Source organism: Mus musculus, chromosome 13 (assembly GCF_000001635.26).
Source record: "Mus musculus strain C57BL/6J chromosome 13, GRCm38.p6 C57BL/6J".
Taxonomy (NCBI): domain Eukaryota; kingdom Metazoa; phylum Chordata; class Mammalia; order Rodentia; family Muridae; genus Mus; species Mus musculus.
The window spans coordinates 61,846,096-61,872,020 of NC_000079.6; the positions used below are offsets into that span (position 1 = coordinate 61,846,096).

The 25,925-nt window shown below is 40.0% G+C and overlaps 1 pseudogene; it reads left to right on the top strand.

The window, feature by feature from the left end:
* The window catches only part of Gm7240, a 112,471-nt pseudogene that overhangs the window by 41,838 nt on the left and 44,708 nt on the right, over window positions 1-25,925 (top strand).

The following is a 25,925-nucleotide window of genomic DNA, read 5'->3' on the forward strand; positions in this document are numbered from 1 at the left end:
CATTAGAAGAAACATTAACACTCGGGAGTCAGAGGCAAGCAGATTTTTGAGTTCGAGGCCAGCCTGGTCTACAAAGTGAGTGCCAGGACAACCAGGGCTACACAGAGAAACCCTGTCTCGAAAAACCAAAAAAAAAAGAAGAAGAAGAAGAAGAAACATTAAGAGGTACCTTGTGGAATCATGCTGGGATTCTCCTGGGATGCAGCATGAGTGGTCTGTGAGGTAGACCACAAGCAATACTATGCTGAGTGGGGCAGCCACTGTTTAGGACAAGAAATTCCATGACCAGGAAGAGCAGCTAGGCTGAGCTGTCAGAATCTGATCTGCTGGGACTGGGATGGACTGTGAGTCAGACAATGGTTCTATTTGTACATGTAGTGAACTGAGCAGAAACCCTTGGCACTGAGCCTCCCTGAGTTTGGATTTCGTGGGGAGAGAGAGGTTCTGCAGTCCTGGCAGTAGGGGACTGGTACTTCCAAAATTACTATCCGTTGTACACATTGAGACATTGTTTTGTGAATGTAGTGGAAAGACAATTTTACAAAATAAATTCCTGGTTTCTATGGTTTCTGAACATTGCATTCTACAGACATGTTTCTATGATAAATTTTACAAATAGTTTCCAAACTGAGACAGGAGGTTATGGTGATCATATTTGGAAGAAAGATCAGTAGTAGCTGGAGGGTGAGAAATATAACAGATTACGGTCCAGTGTGAGTCATTATTGTGGGCATTGAGAAGTCTGTGTTGTTTTAATTTTCTACACATAAAGCCTTTGGTAACACTGATCAAGTTCACATCCTGCCTGTCAGAGTTGCCTTAGGTTCTTGGTGAAACCTTTACTAAACTTAGGTGCTGTTTTTTTGCATTTCAAATGCTGTCCCATCCTAGATCTCCCCTCCCTGTCATAGAGACCTTTCCCAGTGCTTCTCCTGGCCCCAGGTATCTTCCCACCTTTGCTGTTCAAGTCTTCCCCAGATTAGGTGCATCAGATACCACATTAGGCTACAGGTTTAGGGACAGCCCCTGCTGCTGGGGGCATACCAGCTTTTGGGGGTTTACAGCTCAGGTGGGTGGGACACAGCATTGGATGGGGGCCAAAAGACTGATGATCTCTGGCCTTGTAACTTTCTCCAATTGTACTGGATGCTATTCACTAATGGCTTCTAGAGACTTGACACTCTCTTGCTCATAGTGTGGCTGAAAATGGCTGGCTTCTTTCCTCTTTATCTCACTGTGCGTTATTTTTACTTTATAAAACTCTGCCCTTTATTAATTGCTGTATCTTCACTTTACTATTGTGTGTTTTATTAAGCCCTGAGAACTTAATTCCTTATTAACTTTATAACTGTTCTGTGCTTCATACCTTGCTGGGGAATCTTAACTCTTAATTACAATCTTGTGGTAAAATCTACATTCTTTCTCATTATTCTGTGGTACATTAAGTCCTGGAGAAACAATTCTTTATTAACTCTTTACTTCTGTTATGTCTTAGTATTGTTATGAACTTAACTCTTTATTATTTGTACATAAATAAACACTAATATCTGGGCATTTAACATGCTGGTTAGCCTGGGGAGTATTAAATACAAGTTTTTATTGCTAGAAGCTGCTTTCTAGCCAGGGAGTTTTTAAACTCTCTTCAAGAGAGAGAGGAAAGGAAAGGAAAGGAGTCACTCACACAGACACATATACACTGGGCAAAGTAGAAAATGGCTACACCCATACATTTGGATGAATGGATGGATGGATAGATAGATGAATGGGTTTGGCAGTACTTGACATTAGCAGTGAGAAGTGAGGTAATCAATTTGACCTGATCGATAATCACCTTCACTGGCCATGACTCTGGCTGCAGAAAAGGCAGTCATGAATCTGGATAAAGAACTGAACTTATTGTCAACTGTAATTGACACTACTTCAAGTAATTCAAATTACTGTATTAAAACAAGTTGACTTAGCTAAAACTGGAACAGGTGAGCATTGTGAAAGTAGTTTGTTTGTTTGTTTGTTTTTGTTTTTTCTTGACAGGGTTTCTCTGTGTAGCCCTGGCTGTCCTGGAACTCACTCTGTAGACCAGGCTGGCCACCAACTCAGAAATCCGCCTGCCTCTGCTTCCCAAGTGCTCCGATTAAAGGCGTGCACCACAATGCCTGGCTAGGGAGAACCCTTCTTCCTTTTGGAGCTTTTGAATTGACAAAAACAGTCTTTAATCTAGGCTACAGCTTCTGGAGGCATCCTACATTTATAAAGGATATTGAAGATGCTCTCTCCTTCTCTCTTTATGCTTGCCATACTGTGGCAAGAGAGATCAGTTGATTTTGCTAGCATTAGAGGTTCCATCTTTGGAATTATGGTATATGTGGAAGGCCAGTTAAGACATACAGGCACTATTGTATCTTTCAACTTTCCTTTGATATGCAGTTGTTGGTTTCCTAGTTTGACCACATTCTGTGAGCCATTCTTATATATCCACTTTCTACATACATAGAGAGATCCATACTTTCAGTTCTGTTCAAGTGGAAAACCTTTACTAATAAAAATATTTTTTTTTGGCTTTTTCTCTACACACAGCAGGTAAGTATAAGGGCAGTAGAAGACTCAGCAGTAGGGATAGCCATGCTTATTGGCTCTCAGTAACAGTTACTAGGGATGGTCCACGTGCCTCTACCCTGGTCCTATAACTCACATCTAAACACTGAGCTTCAGGTTCACTGCACTAATTTATTCACTTCTTTGTTAATTTAAATTCTTGTTGTTATTAATCAATATACATCTTTTATTTTGTGAATAGACTCTGTGACCTGGGCAGGTCGCTTAGGAAGCATTTTGCTTAGTGTAATCTGAGTTTAGATACCACTACCCATATTTACTATCTGCAACTCCAGATCCAGGGGGTCTGACACCCTTTTCTCTGGTGTGCTACTCGCACATACATGGAAAACATTTTCTCTCACATAAAATCATACGCATGAACATAGGGACAGACATGTCTTCAAAGGTGCTAATATCTTATAATGCAAGGTAAGCAAATCAAGCAAGCTTATGTGTATAATAGAAATCATACAGTGTTTTTTAATCTGGGATTTTGTATTTTTTTAGAGTTTCCATTTCATAAATGTAGTACACACTTTTATAATTTTATAATATCAGAATGCTTAATCTCTTCAGTTTTTTGGATTAGCCTCCATTCCCAATCCATCTCATATTATTGTCAAAGCAGAGAATAGGAATGAACAGTAAGAGTGCTGGCCACTGAGTTTGTAATTTTCATTCTGATTATAATCTTGCAGTTCTTATTTAAATGACCATGTTAGATTCACAGGCCTGTTTGTGTGTCCTTTTTCCAGTGCTGCCATCTATGTTGTATGTTTCATTAATTATATCTAACTATACTGTTGTTTCTCTAGGAAATAATAAACCTTCACCTCTTTTCTTCTTCTTCTGATAATTTACCATCTGTTCTTTGAGGTTTTGCTGGTTTGGGAACTTTCTGTGGAGAAACAGTGTTAGCTTTCTCTTCTTGACCTGAAAAGGTTGCCTCTCCTCCTTTCTTGGAGAATCTGTGTTTTCCAGTCCTTGCAGTCATCAGTGTTTGGATTTTTAATCCTCCAGTGACTGATTTGGTATAAGGGTTCTTAAATTATTTTCATATATTATTGTCTCTCCCTCCTAAGTTACTTAATTTGTCAACATTTCAGAGCCTATAATCATTTGAGAGAGCTACAGTTGAAGTGGTACACAGTCAGAGTGGTTGTTTGCTAACTTGGTGAGAGATTGTGGCATTGACCCTTGACTAGTGAAGGCTCATCCACTGAGTGTGGAAGAATCGCTAAGTGAGTAGGCCTGGCCTGGATGAGCAAGAGAGCAAGCCAGGAAACCATATTTGCTCATGGTTTTTCTTTTATACTTGAAGTTGGTTTTCTATCATAAGATTCCCAAATAATGGAAGGAGTATTTTGGTTTTTTTTTTAATAGGATATTTTGTGTATTTCAAATACATAAAACATTTCAAATGTTATATCTGTTACCCATTTCCCCTCTGGAAGCTCCTTTTCCCATACTGCCTCCACCTGCTTCTATGAGGATACTGCCCCTCCCACCCTCCCACTCCCATTTCACCACTCTGGCATTCCAGTACACTGGGGCATGGAGCCTTCACAGGACCAACGGCTTCTCCTCCTATTGATGCCAGACAATTCCATCCTCTGCTCCACATAGGGCTGGAGCGATGGGTGCCAACATCTGTACTCTTTGTATTGTGGTTTAGTTACTAGGAGTTCTGAGGTATCTGGTTGGTTGATATTGTTGTTCTTCCTATGGGGTTGCAAACCCCTTCAGATGTTTCAGTCCTTTCTCTAACTCCTCCATTGGGGTCTGTAGTGGCTATTCCTGGTTGTCAACTTGACTGTATTTGGAATGAACTACAATCCAGAATTGGAAGGCTCACCAGTGACCCTTATCTGGAGGCTTGGAGATCCTTATCTGGATCTTGGTTTGGAGATCTTGATCCACAGTGGCTATGGATTCCAGAAGATTGAATCTCCGAGTTTAAGGAACACACCTTTAATCTGGGGTACACCTTCTGCTGGAGACAATATAAGGACATTGGAAGAAGGGAGTCTAGCTCTTGCTCCTTCGCCTGCTTGCTGTGTGAGACTGAGTAACTGCTAGATCCTTGTACTTCCATTCACAGCTGCGACTGAACAATTGTTGGGAATCGGGCTGCCGACTGTAAGGCATCAATTAAATTCCTTTACAATCTAGAGACTATCCAAAAGTTCTGTGACTCTAGAGAACCCTGACTAATACAGAAGTTGGTACCAGGAGTGGTTCTAGAGTAACAGAAGTACAAGGATGAATGTTTTAAAATACTGAAATTGGCTTGTTGATCCACCAGCACTTTCAACTATTGAAACCTCTCCAGATTCACTCCTTTCTGGGAGCTCAGAGAATTTTGAAGACCCATGGTTGAAACTATATTCCGAACTTAAAGAAGCTAATGCCCTTGATTTTCTTAATGAATTAGGTGATTCAGTGCACAAAGCTTTCTACAAGATGGGGAAAAAATCGGAAAATGATTTTACTGGCTGGCTGCTCTTAGTATCTGTGGAAAAAATGATGAATGAAAGGAAGGAACATAAAACTAGAGCAGGCTGAGTTTATTGACATGGGTCCTCTGAGTAGAGATTCTAGGTTTAATACGGAAGCTCGCATAGTTAAAAAAGGTGTCAAAAGTTTGTTTGAATGGTTGGCTGAGGTGTTTATCAAACGATGGCCTACTGGAAATGACTTGGAGATGCCTGATATTCCGTGGCTTAGTGTTGATGAAGGGATTTTAAGACTTAGGGAAATTGCAATGCTAGAGTGGATATATTGTGTAAAGCATAATTGTCTACAAGGGAAGGTCCAGAAGATATGCCTTTCACCAGCTCTATAAGACGCAAATTGGTGAGAGGGGCACCAGCACATTTGAAGGGTTTTGTTCTTTCCCTTTTCCTTGTGCCAGATCTTAGCATTGGAGATGCTTCTGCTCAATTAGATGAATTAAATTCACTGGGTTTAGTTGGATTCCGAGGTAACAAGGGCCAGGTGGCAGCATTGAATCGCCGGAGACAAGGTGATCCTAGTTATTATAATGGACATCGTAGACAAAAGAATGTTTACAATAACATACCCAGTAATGGTCAGCACAGGAGAGGTGAAATTTATAATGGCATGACTCGGTTGGACCTTTGGTACTGGCTAATCAATCATGGTGTTTCCAGGAATGAAATACATAGGAAGCCTACTGCATATTTGTTTGATCTGTATAAGCAGAAAAATTCTCAAACAAATGAAAGAAAGGCTACATTAGATCGTGGTAAACAGCAATCTCGGCCAGTGAATCAATTTCCAGACTTGAGCCAGTTTGCAGATCCGGAACCCCTTGAATGAAGGGGTGGCCAGGTTCCGCTGAGGAAGGATCTTGATAAGACACCTAAAGGTTTTGCTGTTACCCTTTCTCCAGTTCTTCCCCAGAGGGACCTACGGCCTTTTACAAGGGTAACTGTACACTGGGGAAAAGGAAATAATCAGACTTTTCGGGGTCTGCTGGATACTGGTTCTGAGTTGACACTGATCCCAGGGGATTCCAAGAAACATTGTGGCCCTCCAGTTAAAGTAGGGGCTTATGGAGGGCAGGTGATTAATGGAGTTTTGACTAATATCCGACTCACTAGGTCCAGTAGGTCCCCGGACACATCCTGTGGTGATTTCCCCAGTTCCAGAATGTATAATTGGGATAGATATACTCAGAAATTGGCAGAATTCTCATATTGGTTCCCTGAACTGTAAAGTGAGGGCTATTATGGTTGGAAAGGCCAAATGGAAGCCTTTAGAGTTGCCTCTGCCAAAGAAAATAGTGAATCAAAAACAGTATCATATTCCTGGAGGAATTGCAGAAATTACTGCCACTATCAAGGACTTGAAAGATGCAGGGGTGGTGGTTCCCACCACATCTCCATTTAACTCTCTTATCTGGCCAGTGCAGAAAACAGATGGATCATGGAGAATGATAGTTGATTATCGAAAACTAAATCAGGTGGTAACTCCAATTGCAGCTGCTGTACCAGATGTAGTTTCGTTACTTGAACAAATTAACACATCTCCTGGCACCTGGTAAGTGGCTATTGATCTGGCAAATGCCTTCTTCTCAGTACCTGTCCATAAGGACCACCAGAAGCAATTTGCTTTCAGTTGGCAAGGCCAACAGTATACCTTCACAGTTTTGCCTCAAGGATATATTAACTCTCCTGCCTTGTGTCATAATTTAGTTAGAAGGGATCTTGATCGTTTGGATCTTCCACAAAATATCACATTGGTGCACTATATTGATGACATTATGCTGATTGGACCAAGTGAGCAGGAAGTAGCAACCACTTTGGACTCATTGGTAACACATATGCATATCAGAGGATGGGAAATAAATCCAACCAAAATTCAAGGACCATCTACCTCAGTGAAATTCTTAGGAGTCCAGTTGTGTGGGGCATGCAGAGATATTCCTTCTAAGGTGAAAGATAAGTTATTGCACCTGGCCCCTCCTACAACCAAGAAAGAAGCACAACGTTTAGTGGGTCTATTTGGATTCTGGAGACAACACATCCCTCACTTGGGTGTGTTCCTTAGGCCTATTTACCAAGTGACTCGGAAAGCTGCTAGCTTTGTGTGGGGCCTGGAACAGGAGAAGGCCCTTCAACAGGTCCAGGCTGCTGTGCAGGCTGCTCTACCACTTGGACCATATGACCCAGCAGACCCGATGGTACTTGAGGTATCTGTGGCTGATAGAGATGCTGTTTGGAGCCTCTGGCAGGCCCCTGTAGGTGAATCACAGAAAAGACCTTTGGGATTTTGGAGCAAAGCTCTACCATCATCTGCAGACAACTATTCTCCCTTTGAAAAACAGCTCTTGGCCTGCTATTGGGCCTTAGTGGAAACTGAACGTTTAACAATAGGACACCAAGTTACGATGCGACCTGAACTACCCATCATGAGCTGGGTACTATCAGACCCTGCAAGTCATAAAGTGGGACGCGCACAGTAACAGTCTATTATCAAATGGAAGTGGTATATACGTGATCAGGCCAGAGCAGGTCCTGAAGGCACAAGCAAGTTACATGAAGAAGTTGCTCAAATGCCTATGGTTTCTACTCCTGTTACAATGCCATCTGCTGCCAAGCATGCGCCTATAGCCTTATGGGGTGTTCCTTATGATCGACTGACCGAAGAGGAGAAGACTAGGGCCTGGTTTACTGATGGCTCTGCACGTTATGCAGGCACCACCCAGAAGTGGACAGCTGCAGCATTACAAACCCTTTCTGGGACAACTATGAAAGACACAGGTGAAGGGAAATCTTCACAGTGGGCAGAACTTCGGGCAGTACACATGGTATTGCAGATTGTTTGCAAGAAGAAATGGCCAGATGTACGATTATTCACTGACTCATGGGCTGTAGCCAATGGATTGGCTGGATGGTCAGGGACTTGGAAAGATCACAATTGGAAAATTGGTGAGAAAGACATCTGGGGAAGAAGTATGTGGATAGATCTCTCCAAATGGGCAAAGGATGTGAAGATATTTGTGTCCCATGTAAATGCTCACCAAAAGGTGACTTCAGCCGAAGAGGAGTTCAATAATCAAGTGGATAAGATGACCCGTTCTGTGGACAGTCAGCCTCTCTCCCCAGCCATCCCTGTCATTGCTCAATGGGCACATGAACAAAGTGGCCATGGTGGTCGAGATGGAGGTTATGCTTGGACTCAGCAACCCTGACTAATACAGGGTCCATGTGCTCAGTCCAGTGGTTGGCTGTAATCATCTGCCTCCGTATTTGTCAGGCTCTGGCATTGCCTCTAAGGAGACAGGTATAATAGGCTCCTGTCAGCAAGCATTTCTTGGCATGCACAGTAGTGTCTGGGTTTGGTGTCTGTATAGGGGACGGATTCCCAAGTGGGGCAGTCTCTGGATGCTGTCTGTATAAGGGCTAGATTCCCAAGTGAGGCAATCTCTGGATGGTCTTTCCCTCAGACTCTGCTCCATACTTTGTCCCATTCTTTCCTTTAGACAGAACATTCTGGGTTAGGAATTTGAAGATGAGTGGGTGGCCCCAGCCTCCAAATGGGGGCCTTGCCTAACCTCTGGATATGTTCTCTAATGATTCTCCCCTCCTTTGTTGGGCATTTCAACTAATCTCATCCCTGTTACATCCTGGGAGCCTTTTGCTCTCATAGCATCTTGGACTTGCTGGTAGCTACCCCCAGATCTCCCTTCCCCATTTCTACACACCTGTGTTCAAACTTTTGATCCTCTGTAAATCATCCCTCTCTCCTCCCATACTTGGTCCTGTCCCCCTTTTCCTACCTTCCACTCCTCACTTCTTCCCAAGTCCTGCCACACTTTTCCTCCCATGAGTATTTTCTTCCCCATTCTACAAGGACTGAAACATCCAAATTTTGGCCTTCATTCTTCTTTTGCTTCATATGGTCTGTTAATTTTACCTTGGTTATTCTGAGCTTTTCAGCTAATATCTACTTATCAATGAGTGCATATCATGTGTGTCCTTTTTTACTGGGTTATGTCATTCAGGATGATATTGTCTATTTCCGTCAATTTTCCTAAGATTTTCATGAAGTCATTGGTTTTAATAGCTGAGTAGTACTCCATTGTGTAAATGTACCACATTTTCTGTATCCACTCCTCTGTTGAAGGACATCTGAGTTCTTTGCAGCTTCTGGCTATTATAAATAAGGCTGTTATGAACATAATGGAACATCTTGTTATATGTTGGAGCATCTTTTGGGTATATTCACAGAAGTGGTATAGCTGGGTTCTCAGGTAGTACTATGTCCAATTTTCTGAAGAAACTTGAATGGTTGTACGAGCTTGCAATCCCACCAACAATGGAGGAGTATTCCTCTTGCCAAATCCTCACCAACATCTGCTGTCACTTGAAATTTTTATCTTAGCCCTTGTGACTGGTGTAAGGTGGAATCTCAGAGTTGTTTTGATTTGCATTTCCCTGATGACTAAGGATGTTGACTATTTCTTTAGGTGCTTCTCAGCCACTGAATATTGCTCGGTTGAGAATTCTTTGTTTAGCTCTGGACTCTATTTTTAATACAGATATTTGTTTCTCTGGTGTCTAACTTCTTAAGTTCTTCATATATATTGAATATAAGCCCTCTAGCAGATGTAGGGTTGGTAAAAAATCTTTCCCCAATCTATTGTTTGCCATTTTGTCCTATTGGCTCTGTCCTTTGCCTTACAGAAGCTTTGCATTTTTCTGAGGTCACATTTGTCAATTCTTGGTCTTAGAGCATGTACTGGCTAATTTTGTGTCATCTTGACACAGCTGGAGTTATCACAGAAAAAGGAGCTTCAGTTGAAAAATGCCTCCATGAGATCCAACTGTAAGGCATTTTCTCAATTAGTGATCAAGGTGGAAGGGCTCCTTATGGGTGGGACCATCGCCGGGCTGGTAGTGTTGGATTCTCTAAGAGAGCAGGCTGAGCAAGCCAGGGGAAGCAAGACAGTAAGGAACAACCCTCCATGGCCTCTGCATCAGCTCCTGCTTCCTGACCTGCTTGAGTTCCAGTCCTGACTTCCTTAGTGATAAACAGCAGTTTGGAAGTGTAAGCCGAAAAAACCCTTTCCTCCCCAACTGCTTCTTGGTCATGATGTTTGTGCAGGAATAGAAACCCTGACTAAGACAGAGCATAAACCATTGGTGTTCTGTTCAGGAAATTTTTCCCTGTGCCCATGTGTTTGAGGCTCTCCCCCCACTTTCTCTTCTATTAGTTTCAGTGTATCTGGTTTTATGTGGCAGTCCTTGATCCAAGTGGACTTGAGCTTTGTACAAGGAGATAAGAATGGATCAACTTGCTTCCACTCTGGACTGGTGCCATGAGTGGACATTGGGTGTAAATTCCTCAGCCTGTCCCACAACACCCAGAGGAAGCACCACTTCCAAGTGCTCTAACACTTCCAGGATAGTGGATTAGAGGTGAGGAGCACAAAATGTGTGCCCCAATATCTGCAGTACTGGGACCATAGGTAACCAGGCACCCAGGAACTCGGCCAATATTTTCTTAAGTCCAAGTGGAACTGCTAAACCATATATTCCCTTTTGGTAATATCTTATTAATGTTATATTGTGAACTGGTGTACCTCAGGTTCTGAAAGATGAATACAGAACTCTATTGTCTGTATCAGTCTCAAAAGAGTTTAAGTAAAGGGCTGGAGAGATGGCTCAGCAGGTAAGAGCACTGACTGCTCTTCCAAAGATCTTGAGTTCAATTCCCAGCAACCACATGGTGGTTCACAACCATCTGTATTGGGATCTGATGCCCTCTTCTGATGTGTCTGAAGAAAGCTACAGTAACATATACATAAAATATATAAATAGAATCTTTTTTTTAAAATAAGAACTTAAATAAAAGCACATAAGTTCATTCTATCTTTCTGGTTTTGTTTGTTAATTATGGCAGGAGATACAAGGTCTTTCTTCCTATGCATCTTTGACTGTCCTATAACTCATTGTATACATCACACTGACATACTACTCAATGTCTTCTGCCTATGTCTTCTGACTGCATTGGTTTGGTTTGGTTTGGTTTTTCGAGACAGGATTTTTCTGTGTAGCCCTGGCTGTCCTGGAACTCACTCTGTAGACCAGGCTTGCCTCTAACTCAGAAATTCACCTGCCTCTTCCACCCAAGTGCTGAGATTAAAAGCATGTGCCACCATGCCTGGCTCTGACGGCATTGTTAAATGCATAAGCCAGTAGACCCAGCATGCTTATTGATTTTTATATGTAGTAATTGTTAATATTAATACAATTTCTTTGGTGTGTGCCAAACACTATTGCTCTTGTAGAGCTTTTCTCTTTATATGTGTAATTGACATTTTTTTTAAAAGGCTACATCCTATTCAAAGGGCTGAAAATGACAGGGGTGACAGGGCTAGAGAGATGCCTCAACACTTAAGAAACTGTACATGCAGAGGTCCTGTGTTTAATTCCCAGCAACCACTTGGTGGCTCACAACCACCTGTAATAGGGATCCAATGCCCACATCTGGGAGTCTGAAGATAGCAACAGTGTACTCACATATGTGAAATACATAACTCTTAAAAAAAGAAAAAAAGAAATGACAGGGGCGAACCTTATTATTAAGTTTCCTTCTGATATGACTTGGTAGTTACAGTAGAACTGGGGTGTGAGTAAATAAGTGGGACAGGCCCCAGAATTATATGAACACATTGCCTATGAAGAATAGATGCCCAATGTTGTTCTATTGTGCTTTCTTTTGTACACGTTTATGGGATGCTCTAGAATGCAGTGACTTATGAGGACGTGCATGTGAACTTCACTCAAGAGGAGTGGGCTCTGCTGGATCCTTCCCAGAAGACACTCTACAAAGATGTCATGCTGGAGACCTACAGGAACCTCAATGCTATAGGTAAATTTGTGAATTCCCTTTCTTGATTTAAAGTTCAAGAAAACAAATTTTCTTTTAATGCACTTCTGTAATTGCAATAAAAATGAAGGAAGGATTTGGTGAATAAATCATGCATGAGTATAAGGTTCACTGAAGAGAGTAACTTACATTTTGCTAAATTTCAAGGCATACATTTTCTGTTCTAGGCTTTAGTTGGGAAGTCCAAAATATTGAAGAACATTGTCAAAGTTCTGGAAGACACAGAAGGTAATTTTCATGTGCAGGCTCATAGAAATCTGCCTCTGAAGATATTTTAATGTGTGCTGAAAATTGATAAGAAAAGGAGCCGTGTAAATTAGCACAGCTTTAAGTATATTGAGGATTGTTACATTCCTACAAAACCATCACCTTTAATGTCCTGTATCTGATTTTTTGAAAGATCTTCCTTTAAGAAAGAGGACAAGGAAACAATGCCTTAGTGTGTATCCCCATTTGAAACATAGCCCTAATAGCGCTACACAGTACAACTGCCAGTCTGTTTCTGCTTAATTTGGAAAAGCTACAGGAATTGAATAGTTGATAAATATGTGTGCAAAAGCTTCTAAGAAGCAAATAGTCTATATTTAAGCTGGTTGTACTCATTTATTAGCAGTGTCAGTGCTAAGTTTAGTTAGAAGGGCAGCATTTGGGAGGTGAGTAGGCGGCTTTGCAGTAACCTTAATCCATATTTCACATGTCTATGAGAACACTGAGTCAAACCTTGTGAATGCAAACTTCAACATTTTATGTATTGGACTTCCTTTCATAAGTATATAATATTTTATAATGGATACACACCATGTATACCAAACAGATATCCCAAAAAACTATGTCTGTCTTTCTTTCTCTCTCTCTTTTCTTTTGTCTCCTATAGCTATTAGAAGATATATAGTGGGTTTCAGTTATAGAGTAGATTTTTGAACATAATACAAGTTAACAGTTAATTACATTTCCACGTTTGATGGCAATACATCAGCAACCTCATTCTGGAGAAAATTCTCTTGAGTCCTAGGGATTTGGAAATGCTCCTATTTCTCCTGGTTCACTTTGCAAATATACTATGAGCCTCAGTACAGTATAATTTGAAATACATTTAGTGCGTTAAAGCTCTGAATTCCTCCACCTTTCTTAAAGTATGGGAACAACATTTTATAGGAAAAGAATACATAAAACTGAGCCATGTAATCAATGTTCATACCTTCTCAGGTATCTCTAACAATGAGAAACAACCCATAATGAAGGGTAACAGCATGAATGTAAGCAAAGGGATAAAAGGTCTGATGCCTGTTTACATTTAGACAAATAGTAACATTAAATCCTAGAGATGAAAGTATTCTGGGACTTCAGAGATGGCTCAGCAGTTAAGAGCACCAACTGGCCTTCTGACGGTCCTGAGTTCAAATCTCAGGAACCACACGGTGGCTCACAACCATCCCTAGTGAGATCCGACTCCCTCTTCTGGAGTGTCAGAAGACAGGACAGCTACAGTGTACTTACATAAAATAAGTAATCAAACTACCAAACAGAAAAACAAGAAGAAAGTATTCATCCGTGGGGTAAAACTTTCACATGTGCCAATTCTCTTCTCAGGTGTGAAAGGAGTCAGAGTGCAGAGAAACCTTCTGAATATACTCAACGTGGTAAAGCCTTTGCTTTACATGATCACAGTCATGCCCAAAGGCATGAAAGGATTCATACAGAAAAGATCCCCTCTGAAGTTATTCACTGTGTCGAAGACTTTTTAGCTTATACAAGTCTCCAAGTACATAAAAGAACACAAACTAGACAGACACCCTATAAATGTAATCAATTCAGTAAAGGATTTGCAATGCCCAGTCGTCTTAAAAGGCATGAAAGATTTCATACTGGAGAGAAACTCTACAAATGTAATCAATGTGATAAATCCTTTTCAAAACATAGTCATCTTCAAAGTCATAGAAGAACACATACTGGAGAGAAACCCTACAAATGTAATCAATGTAGTAAAGCCTTTTCTGAGAAATGTAATCTCCAAAAACATACAAGGATACATACTGGAGAGAAACCCTTCAAATGTAATCAATGTGATAAAGCCTTTTATCAATACAGTAATCTTCAAACTCATAGAAGAACACATACCGGAGAGAAACCCTACAAATGTAATCAATGCGATAAAGCCTTTTCTGAGAAAGGTAGTCTCCAAAGACATATAAGGATACATACTGGAGAGAAACCCTACAAATGTAATCAATGTGATAAAGCCTTTTCCCAATACTATCACCTCCACATTCATAGAATAACACATACTGGAGAGAAACCCTACAAATGTAATCAATGTGATAAAGCCTTTTCAGAACACTTTCATCTCCAAAATCATAAAAGAACACATACTGGAGAGAAGCCTTACAAATGTAATCAATGTGATAAAGCCTTTTCTATGAAATGTCATCTCCAAAAACATATAAGGATACATACTGGAGAGAAACCCTACAAATGTAATCAATGTGATAAAGCCTTTTCTGAGAAATGTTATCTCCAAAAACATATAAGGATACATACTGGAGAGAAACCCTACAAATGTAATCACTGTGATAAAGCCTTTTCTCAATACAGTACTCTTCAAACTCATAGAAGAACACATACTGGAGAGAAGCCCTTTAAATGTAATCAGTGTGATAAAGCCTTTTCTGAGAAATGTCATCTCCAAAAACATATAAGGATACATACTGGAGAGAAACCCTACAAATGTAATCAGTGTGATAAAGCCTTTTCTGAGAAATATAGTCTCCAAAGACATATAAGGATACATACTGGAGAGAAACCCTACAAATGTAATCAATGTGATAAAGCCTTTTCTCATAACTATCACCTCCACATTCATAGAAGAACACATACCGGAGAGAAACCCTACAAATGTAATCAATGTGATAAAGCCTTTTCTCAATACAGTACTCTTCAAACTCATAGAAGAATACATACTGGAGAGAAACCCTACAAATGTAATCAGTGTGATAAAGCCTTTTCTGAGAAATGTAGTCTCCGAAGACATATAAGGATACATACTGGAGAAAAACCCTACAACTGTAGTCAATGTGATAAAGCCTTTTCTGAGAAATGTCATCTCCAAATCCACATAAGGATACATACTGGAGAGAAACCCTACAAATGTAATCAATGTGATAAAGCGTTTTCTGAGAAATGTCATCTCCAAAAACATATAAGGATACATACTGGAGAGAAACCCTACAAATGTAATCAGTGTGATAAAGCCTTTTCTCAATACAGTACTCTTCAAACTCATAGAAGAACACATACCTGAGAGAAACCCTTCAAATGTAATGAATGTGATAAAGGCTTTTCCCAATACTGTCATCTTCAAATTCATAGAAAACACATACCTAAGAGAAACCCTTCAAATTTAATGAATGTGATAAAGCCTTTTCCCAGCATTATAATCTACAAATTCATAAGAGAAGACATACTACAGAGAAACCTTACAAGTGTATTCAGTGTGTGTAAGTCAAGTCTTTTCAAAACATTTTCATCTTCAAAAGAATAAAAGAATCCACACTGGAGAAAAAAAGCTACGAAGGAATTGGATTGTGAGCAAAGTTTTTTACAATGCCATCATTTCTGAATGTATAAGTGAACGTACTGAAGAGAAAGACTATGGATGTGATCATAGTCTTAATCGTCATGAACATATTTTAGGGGTCAGAATCCTTCTGAGTATAAGGAATGTGGAAAAATCTATGCCAGGCAGTTATCTCCTAATGCAGCAAGGAGCACATACTCCAGAGAGAGAGACAGACAGAGAGATACAGAGAGAGACTGTATAAATATACACAATGTGCTAAACCTTTGCCTATCACAGTTATCTTTGAATACATAAAAGAGCACACGATATATCTCAGAATTCATAAAAGAAGACACTGAAGAGAGAAACTGTGTGTGAATAATGTGGTAAGGCCTTTGCAGTTGACATTGACATTGATCTCATCATGTATAAATTAACACAGACTTGTAAGAAACCTCATAAAAATAAGGAATGTGGTAAAAGCTTGTGTTTAAAACCAGTCGTTTTTTTTTTTTTTCTTGAGAAAAATCCATGCTGCAGGTTAACCCTGTAAATGGAGCCACTGTGGAAACATTTTGTATGTCACAGTATCTGTATGCGAGAGTAAAACATTTAGCATGTACTGGATCACTTTAAGTTTGCATGTCACAATAATCTTTCAGGACTTTAAAGAACTCAAAAATAAGGTAGTCTATGACTCTGATGGACATGGTTCCATCTTGTGCCAACCTAGTTACATTAATTTACACATTATTCATTCTTGAGAAAACCTTTAGCAAATGTCAACTATCTGCTCAAGCATGATGATGTCTCTATTTTGTTCATACATGGAAACTCATAAGGACAATAATGAACCCTGTGAGGTTCATTGATAAGGTAACTGATTTAAAATTCACAGTTTACTTTAAGTCCGTGAAATAACTCGTTCAGTTGTGAAACACTGTTGGTGAGTATAAGTGCCTTTTCTGTTGTTGTGATAAAATGTCTAAGGTATTGTAGAAAACTGAAGTACCAAACGAAGGTTTCCACCCCAGCCTTGGCCATTTCTTTTCCAGGTAAAACACACACAACGTTTATTTTTTTTTTTTTTGAGTATCTTTATTATCTTGATTGTTACATTTATTTTTTTTCCATTTTTATTAGGTATTTAGCTCATTCACATTTCCGATGCTATACCAAAAGTCCCCCATACCCACCCACTCCCCCTCTTTGGCCCTGGCGTTCCCCTATACTGGGGCATATAAAGTTTGCAAGTCACACAACACAACGTTTATATTTCTAATAAACCTTAATCAACACTCGATATTGGTCTATCCTCTATGCTATCTTGTCTATTTCCCAGCCAGTAATTTTGTCATATTATTTTGCTTTATTTCTTCTGGTTTATGCTTAACTCCATTATTTTATTGTTGAGCTAACTTAAGGCTGCTTTTTCTCTGTCTACTTTCTTCTCCTTGTGGTTCTCCACTGATCCCAAGTCCAGTATCCCTAATCCCTGTCTATGTCTGTTCTGCCCAGCTACTGTCCAGCTATTGATTGTTGTCATCTTTAATAACCAGTCAGAAGAAACTTGAGAGCAAGATCACACACCTTCACTTGGGGCTGTGTGCAGATCTTCTATGGAGCAATCATTTTTTAGTTTCCTGCGTTTAATATTACAGGTCATAGCAAGAGACGAAACCCCAACATGAAGGCAATTTTTAGAAGCATTTAAATTTCATTAGAGTTCTAAAGGGATATAGGATCACCATGATATTGTCAGGGCAACAAGTGTAATTTGTGGCAGCTAAAGGAGGAGCTCAGAACTCACATCCTCAACCTATAGCCTTAAAGAGAGGGTTAGAGCCAGGTGAGGTGTCACTCACCTTTAATCCCAGCACTTGGGAGGCAGAGGCAGGCAAATTTCTGAGTTCGAGGCCAGCCTGGTCTACAGAGTGAGTTCCAGCACATGCAGTGCTACACAGAGAAACCCTGTCTCAATAAAACAGAAAGAGAGAGAGAGAGAGAGAGAGAGAGAGAGAGAGAGAGAGAGAGAGAGAGAGAGAGAGAGAGAGAGAGAGAGAGAGAGAATATGTTAGGACTAGACATGATTTGAGGACGTAAACTCTGAAATTCAACCTCAGTGACATATTTTCTCTAGCAGGCAGCTATTTCCTACATCTCCTCAAATGACACTACTAACTGAGAAGTATTGATTTCTCTGTCATCAATTCTCTATGCTTGCTTTTTGTTATATAAGCCAACTCATGATGAAGAAAAACTCTGGATAAGTGTTATTTGCCACAAACCCTGGGTTATAGTAGTCAATGTTTATACAAGAATAACATCATGAATGAAATTTTCTTTGCTGACCAACTTCGTTTAATTTTATTTACGGGGTTTGTCTGCATCTTTGGGTGAGTATGTGAATGTCTATGCTGATTGCCAAAATTATTAAGTTGTTGTATCTTCTTCTAGCAGAAGATACACCAAGATGTCTAAACCTGACTTTGTCCCTGGGAATGAAATTTTCTTAATTACTTGGCCATGTCTCTAGCCATCTAAATAAATAAAGTATTTTATATCATTATGATGTCAGGAAATAGAAAAAAATCTTATACAAGAGAAACACCCTATCCATGTTGATGACCTTGTTATAGCCTGTAACATCACAGGTGTTTTCCATATCAGGGACAACAACCTGTTTCTTCTCTTTTCATCAGAGCCTTGAAGGAAGTAAATTATTTCCCATGGTCCCTCGAGTGTTGTAGTCGAGATCACCAATTGTGCTGGTGGTTTTATTTTCAAACATTTGGAATAGATATTAAAGTTTGTTCTATGTCTTTCAAATCCATTTACAAACGTATATTATGCGATCCTTGACTTCCTTCTGTGATTTCTGTTCAGCTTTAATCCCACTTTTCTTGTTGATAGGTACGCTTCTACTGTAATGAAATGAGTTGGATACTCATCTTCTAAGTGGTCCATTGTTTATTTAAATATGAGAGCAGTGAGATCATACATTTCCAGTAAGGTTGCTGGTGAAAGCATGGTGGGCGCTGCTTTGTGTATCATTTTCTCACAAATTCCTGTGAGAGTTGGTTGTTATGCATCCTAGCTTTTGTGTCAGTCATTAATCAGGGTTATCCTTTTTCTTTGTTCGTTTTGTTTTGTTTTTTGGGTTTTTTTTGTTTTGTTTTGTTTGTTTTTTGCTGCAGACCCTCTGGGTCCCTGAATCTGCATAGAACGGGATCTTGTAAGTAGATGGGCAAAGAGTAGGATGTAGTGACAGACAGACACACACACAAGAAAGGTGTTGAATCTGAATGTAATTTTCCAGTCGAGCCTCAGACTTTCTATAATACATAGTAAATTGCAAATCATAACAGAATAAGGCACATTGAATTTTTCCAGGTGCAAAAGGAGTGACTTCAAAAGGAACCAGATAAATGTTTAACACTAGAGAATAGCACAGATGCAAGGGGAGTGACTTCAAAGGGAATTTGTAGGGACCAGATAAATGTTTACATTAGGGATAACAAGCCCTGCCTAGGATCAGCTTAGTGCAGGGAAGGAATTTCACACTTAGTGTTAATAGTACCAGGGGGTTGTTACCTCTTGACACTCCTCAAGAATAATGTAGTGTCACTGACCCCAAAATTCTCTAGGCCTAGTTAAATTATATTGTCTGGAGACTTTCCATTTATCAGTATAGTATTCTAATTTGCTCTTGGCATGGGATGTAGTCTGTAATATGAATTTCTATCTCAGTGAGAATTTTAGACTCTTTCTGCAGACAACTGAATTAATGGCTAGTGCTTTATTGTTTTATGGTAGTGCTTAATTAGTTACTGAATAGGTTAAACTCCTTGCTGCTAACTGGAATCTAAGAACACTGGGAAAAGGCTTTAGCTATGTTAGAATACAATCTTAAAAGGCATTTACTATAAGGTAATGCTTAATAGAGTGCACGTGGATCCATACACTAGACTAATGCGGGAATGGAAAAATTAATTTTATGGTTTATATAGATTAGGGAGAAAATGCCAGGCCCCCAGGAAAGGAGTTTCCTTGAAACTTTTGCTTCATAAACCAGCTTCTCAGCTTTCACTTTTTCAAGCTGACTCCACCAGAGTGCTGTGACAGTTTTTGAGACAGGGTTTCTCTGTATAGCCCTGGCTGTCCTGGAACTCACTTTCTAAACCAGGCTGGCCTGGAACACAGAAATCGGCCTGCCTCTGCCTCCAAAGTACTGGGATTAAGTTTCTGCTCCACCACGCCTGCCTTGTCTTTTTACTCTTGATAGACATGTTTCAGCCTTCTGAGTGTAAGTCTAAAGATAGAAGATATACAGTCAGAGGGTCCTCTTTTGGCAACACGCTTTAATATTAAATTTAAAATGGTTAATATATGAAAATAGAAAGAAAAACAATACCTTAGTTGTACACCCATATCATCCTATTCATCTCTGTCATAGAGATGTAATAATGTTGAATAGTCAGCAATCAACTACATATCTCACACATAGATGGGCATGTTGTTGCCAGAAAACAATTGGGGGGGGGGGCTTAATGAGTCTGAATGGTTCAGCCTAGCTGGTTAGAGTAGTTAGGACACAGTCCCTAGTCCTAACACTGTTAACAGAAGTCTCTCATCCTATGTAGCTCTCCTACCTAAAAGTCACTCTCTGTGAACTAAGAACAATATTATTTTGGTTTATGGTGGCATCTGTTATAATTCACCAAAACTAGGATAGACTTCTATTTTTATTCTACAGATGGTAAAACTGAGAGTCACACAGTTAAGTTGCGTCTGAATCTACTTAATTGGAACTGTTCGTCTTTCACATGCTGTAATTCTAATGCATTAGTAATTGAAGGGAAAGCCACCTAAACCAGGTATGGTTGCACATGCCTATATTCATGGTGCTTACAGAGTGAGGACACCAGGATTTCACAGTCATCCAAGTTAAAAGTGGTCAAAAGAGTGTGTTGCAAGGTCTGGAGAGCCAAAGGCCGAGGTTTCTTTGAGGTTAGAGTAGCTCTGCAGAATTGTTCATGTAAGAGCAACAACCACAGTACTGTTAGGTGACTTTTGCAATATTCTATATTTGTGTTTTGTGTCCCTTGTATGTGTGAGAATTGTGGCACTGATACATCTTTTAACTCAATCTTCGAAATCCTCCTTCATGATTAAAATGTGGACTTGAGTTATAAATCTCCATGTGCCTCAATGGCTAGACTTGCAGACTCCTTTCCCTATTGCTGTGATTCAAAGGATAATCTGGGTCATAAAACTTTAAAAGAATTAAAATGGTAGCATATGTGAAATGCAAAATCTGTTCTTGGCTGGTTTCTCTTGAGCTGAATACACACTCTTTGTAAAGAGATTGTTCAAAATAATCATTTACTTTTGTGCAGTGATTTCCTTATCAAAACACATCAGTGCTAGAGCAGCTGTACCTCCAGTGTAGAAAGATGTTTCTGAGAAAAGCTCTCCCACTAACACTCGGGTGGCCTTGATCTCAGTTCTTGCTCTTGAGGGCAATAAGATAATGTCTTCTTGAGTAAGCTAGTCAAATGGTTAAATGAACTACCTGCAGCACCACTCAGTTTTAAATGACCTGTTCGAGCCATGTAGTCAACTTTCATCAGACCAAGCTAATCATCCCAATGTGTATGCCCACCAGTCTGATGTGTCTGAAAGCACATCAGACTGGTGGGCATACACATTGAGATGATTAGCTTGGTCTGATGAATATTGAATTTCCCACTAGATGTCAATATTGCCTATATGTCCAATCCACTTGCAAATTTACTTCAGCTTAGAGGGCTGAGAAACAGGCCATTGATTTCACTGCATGTGTTAAGTTACATAACTCAGTAGCTAACATTGCTCATGGGGTGAGGTAAAACCCTATTTTTTTTTAATTAGGTATTTTCCTCGTTTACATTTTCAATGCTATCCCAAAGGTCCCCCATACCCACCCCCCCCAATCCCCTACCCACCCACTCCCCCTTTTTGGCCCTGGCGTTCCCCTGTACTGGGGCATATAAAGTTTGCAAGTCCAATGGGCCTCTCTTTGCAGTGATGGCCGACTAGGCCATCTTTTGATACATATGCAGCTAAAGACAAGAGCTCCCGGGTACTGGTTAGTTCATATTGTTGTTCCACCTGTAGGGTTGCAGTTCCCTTTAGCTCCTTGGGTAATTTCTCTAGCTCCTCCATTGGGGGCCATGTGACCCATCCAATAGCTGACTGTGATCATCCACTTCTGTGTTTGCTAGGCCCCGGCATAGTCTCACGAGAGAGCTATATCTGAGTCCTTTCAGCAAAATCTTGCTAGTGCATGCAATGGTGTCAGCATTTGGAAGCTGATTATGGGATGGATCCCTGCATATGGCAATCACTAGATGGTCCATCCTTTCGTCACAGCTCCAAATTTTGTCTCTGTAACTCCTTCCATGTGTGTTTTGTTCCCATTTCTAAGAAAGGGTAAAGTGTCCACACTTTGGTCTTCGTTCTTCTTGAATTTCATGCGTTTGGCAAGTTCAAAAACCCTATCTTCTTAACAGCATTCCCTCTGCCACGGAATGCTCTCCTTTTGAAAATTGGTGGAGATATGTGAGAACTTTTCAATGATGTTTATCGTTTTAAAGAGTTAATAATTGATTTCAGTTTTTTTGTTTGTTCGTTTGTTCGTTTGTTTGTTTGTTTGTTTGTTTGTTCGAGACAGGATTTCTCTGTGTCGTGGCTGTCCTGGAACTCACTCTGTAGACCAGGCTGGCCTCAAACTCAGAAATCCACCTGCCTCTGCCTCTCAAGTACTGGGATAAAGGCGTGTGCCACCACTGACCATGATTTCAATTTTTGAATGTGATTTTCTTTAAATCTATCTCTAATATTGTCTCTTAATCGTTTTCATTTTCCAGTACTTCCCAGTCATTAAAAATTCCTTTTCATTTTTAAAGAGTGCTGTTGATTATTTATTTCTGTTTAGAGCATTATCTCCTGGACCATAGGCTGGCTCCTACTCTGTAATTTAGAATTAATGTGATCTTCCAGTCCTGTCTCTGCTGCCACAAGCTTGGGTGTCAGTCCTGCACCTCTCCCAGCCTGGGCCTTGACTGCATTGAAAGGAAAGATAGGCCAGTGAATGATTGCCATCCAACTTCTGTTTTCTGTTGGGACTGTCCAATGAAGCTGCACCTGTGCACGAATTGAATTTTGTGACCAACTTTGAAATATGTTTAGTCACAGCCCAGAAAGGGTCAGGACAAAGGAGGTGATAATATCTCTGCTTTGACAGTACTTAAGATTCACATTGAGGTAATCAATTTTAAATGATTGATAACTGTCCTGCTGGCCCATTTTTCTATCCACCCCAGGCAATCAAGAATCTGGATAAAAAGCTGAACTGTCTAAAATGTCAAATTACTTTAGTTACACTAGTTCTACCAAGAATAATATCTAGGTAATGATTGTCTTGCTACCAAATAAGACAATTTTGTGGGTTTTTTTTTTTACAGTTTTAAGATGATCATCCTGAGGGCTGGCAATATGACTCAGTGGGTAAGAGCACTGACTGCTCTTATGAAGGTCCTGAGTTCAAATCCCAGCAACATGGTGGCTCACAACCACCCGAAGTGAGATCTAACACCCTCTTCTGGTGTGTCTAAAGTCAGCTACAGTGTACTTAGATATAATAATAAATAAATCTTAAAAAAAATTAAAAGATCCTCCTGAGAGACTAGGCCTGAATAATATTTGGTGTGCTCTAATACACTTCCCTCCTTTCTGGAGCACATAATCATCAAGCCTTTTCCACTTTTGAAACTGTATTTCCCATTATACTTACAGCATTCCCACCATCTCCCTTTTGTCTCCGAATTCCTTCATCCATCGACAATTCTTTGTTTTTCATGAGGGCCATTTCTCCTTGAACAACAGTTACAGTTTGAATGTGACCTATGTTTGCCTGCAGGACTTCCCAGCTATGAAGCTAATTGATGGCTGAACTCACTGTAGGTGTGTAAGAGAATGTACACATGATGTACCCTGTTCCTTGATTGAATAAATCAAGTACACATGCTCTGGAAGATTGCAAGATCTCCTTCATATCTAAAATTTCCCAGTCTAGGACCCTGTCTGCACCCATTGTGGAATGGCAGAGCTCAATATGCCTGGCCTATCTGAGTCATTTGATCTCTTCCCATCCAGTAGCAGTGCTGCTACTTTCCTGAGGTCCAGCAAGGTGACCCTAGATAGTGATGGATGCTGGAAAAAGCTAACACTCAGTAGCTACAGTAGGAGGAACCTTGTGGGTTCATTCTAAGATTCTCCTCTGAAGCAGCCCTACAAGCAATACTGTGCTGAGTGTGGCAGCCAGTGTTTAGGATGGTAAATTCCATGGTCAGGAAGAGCAGGTTGGCTGAGCTATCAGAATCTGATCTGCTGGAACTGGGAAGGGTTGTTAGAGAGACAGTAGTCCTGCTCATACATGTAGTGACCTGGGCAGAGGAAAATTATACCACTAAGTATGGTTTAACACAGAAAACAAAGGGAGTGAAAATAAAACATGGTCCAGAATTGAACTGTGAATCTCTCTGTGGTAGGGGATTCTGTGTTTGTAGATAGAATAAACTCTTCTCACTGTAGATTAGGATTTTTGACAAATAACAACTCAAATTGTTTAAAAGCTTGTTTTTTTTTTTTGTTTTTTTTTGTTTTTGGTATAGGTTATTTATTTCCCCTGAAATCATAGACTAGAATATACATTTAATACTTTATTTCACATGTTGTCATTGCTGAATAAAAGCGTAACTCAAGCAACTTTGTTTTGTTCCTCTGTAGTATAGAAGCATATTTTCATGCCATTCATTTTAGAATCTATATGAAAGATATGCAGAAAAGGTCTCGTTTATGGAAATACCCCAGAAAATACCAGCTAACAGCTCATATGTAAAAATTTGGACCTTATGTTTTTGTGGAACTATAGTTCTAGGTCGTTGTGAGCTGCCATGTAAATACTAGGTATGAAGCTTAATTCTACATTCGGTGCTCTTAACAACTGAAAGATCTCTCCTGCCCCACTAACCCAATTTCTTTTTCTTTCTTTCTTTCTTTCTTTCTTTCTTTCTTTTTTTTTTTGTTTTGTTTTGTTTTGTTTTGTTTTTCGAGACAGGGTTTCTCTGTATAGCCCTGGCTGTCCTGGAACTCACTTTGTAGACCAGGCTGGCCTCGAACTCAGAAATTCACCTGCCTCTGCCTCCCCAATGCTGGGATTAAAGGCGTGCGCCACCACGCCCAGGTTTTCTTTCTTTCTTTCTTTCTTTCTTTCTTTCTTTTATTTATTCATTTATTTATTTATTTATTTTATTCATGTTTTTGGTTTTTCCCGAGACAGGGTTTCTCTGTGTAACCCTGGCTGTCCTGGAACTCACTTTGTAGACCAGGCTGGCCTCAAACTCAGAAATTCACCTTTCTCTGCCTCCCAAGTGCTGGGATTAAAGGCATGAGCCACCCCTGCCTGGCTAACCCAATTTCAACAAAGTAAAATATACTACCATACACAAGGTGTTTGGAACAAGAAGAGAATCTTTGAAAAGAGCTGCAATCATGTTGCTGGATTGGCCTAAAAGTGAGGCCATGTTTGCTTCAGTGACAGAGGTGGAAGACTAGGGATGCCTAAGTATATTGTAGTCTAGGCAATTTCATCATTATCTGAAGAAGCTGAACAATGAACTTCATGATTTCATATTTTCCTGCTGGATTTGGTCTTTGGTATGTTGCATCATTAATAGGCTCTGACTCTTTATGGAATAATATTGTTTTTTATTAGCATTGTATGTTGGAATCATAAGTCTCATTGATAGTCATGGAAGAGTGTGATAGAGTAAGAGGCAGGATTCACTCTATAAGAGTTGAAGCAAGATAATGTGTTTAAATGGAAATGTTGCCCTTTGCTCCTATGTTGAATACTTATTTTCCAGTACCTGGAAATCTTAGGGAGGAGCAAGGGGAACATCTTGGATAATCATTCTGGGGAATGTGGGTGACAGCTACCTCTATATTGAAGATATGGTAGGCTTGCCACACGACCAGTAGCAAAATGCTCACAAGTAAATAAAATAATCCACTTGCAGCTTTTGGATTCAAGGCAGGTATTTTGTCTACTTCTCAGAGAAGAGACCCTATCTTAATGACCTCTTGATCTGTGGGTGATTGGTGCTCCTCAAATGCTATTGCTTCTTAAAGAGTGCAACACTCAGGTAGGAGAATTAGCCCCAGGCAGTGAGTTCCCTCTTTGGCTAATCAATTCAAGGTGGGCAGCCCTTCAACCATTTACACACAACAAATAAAAATGCAATCA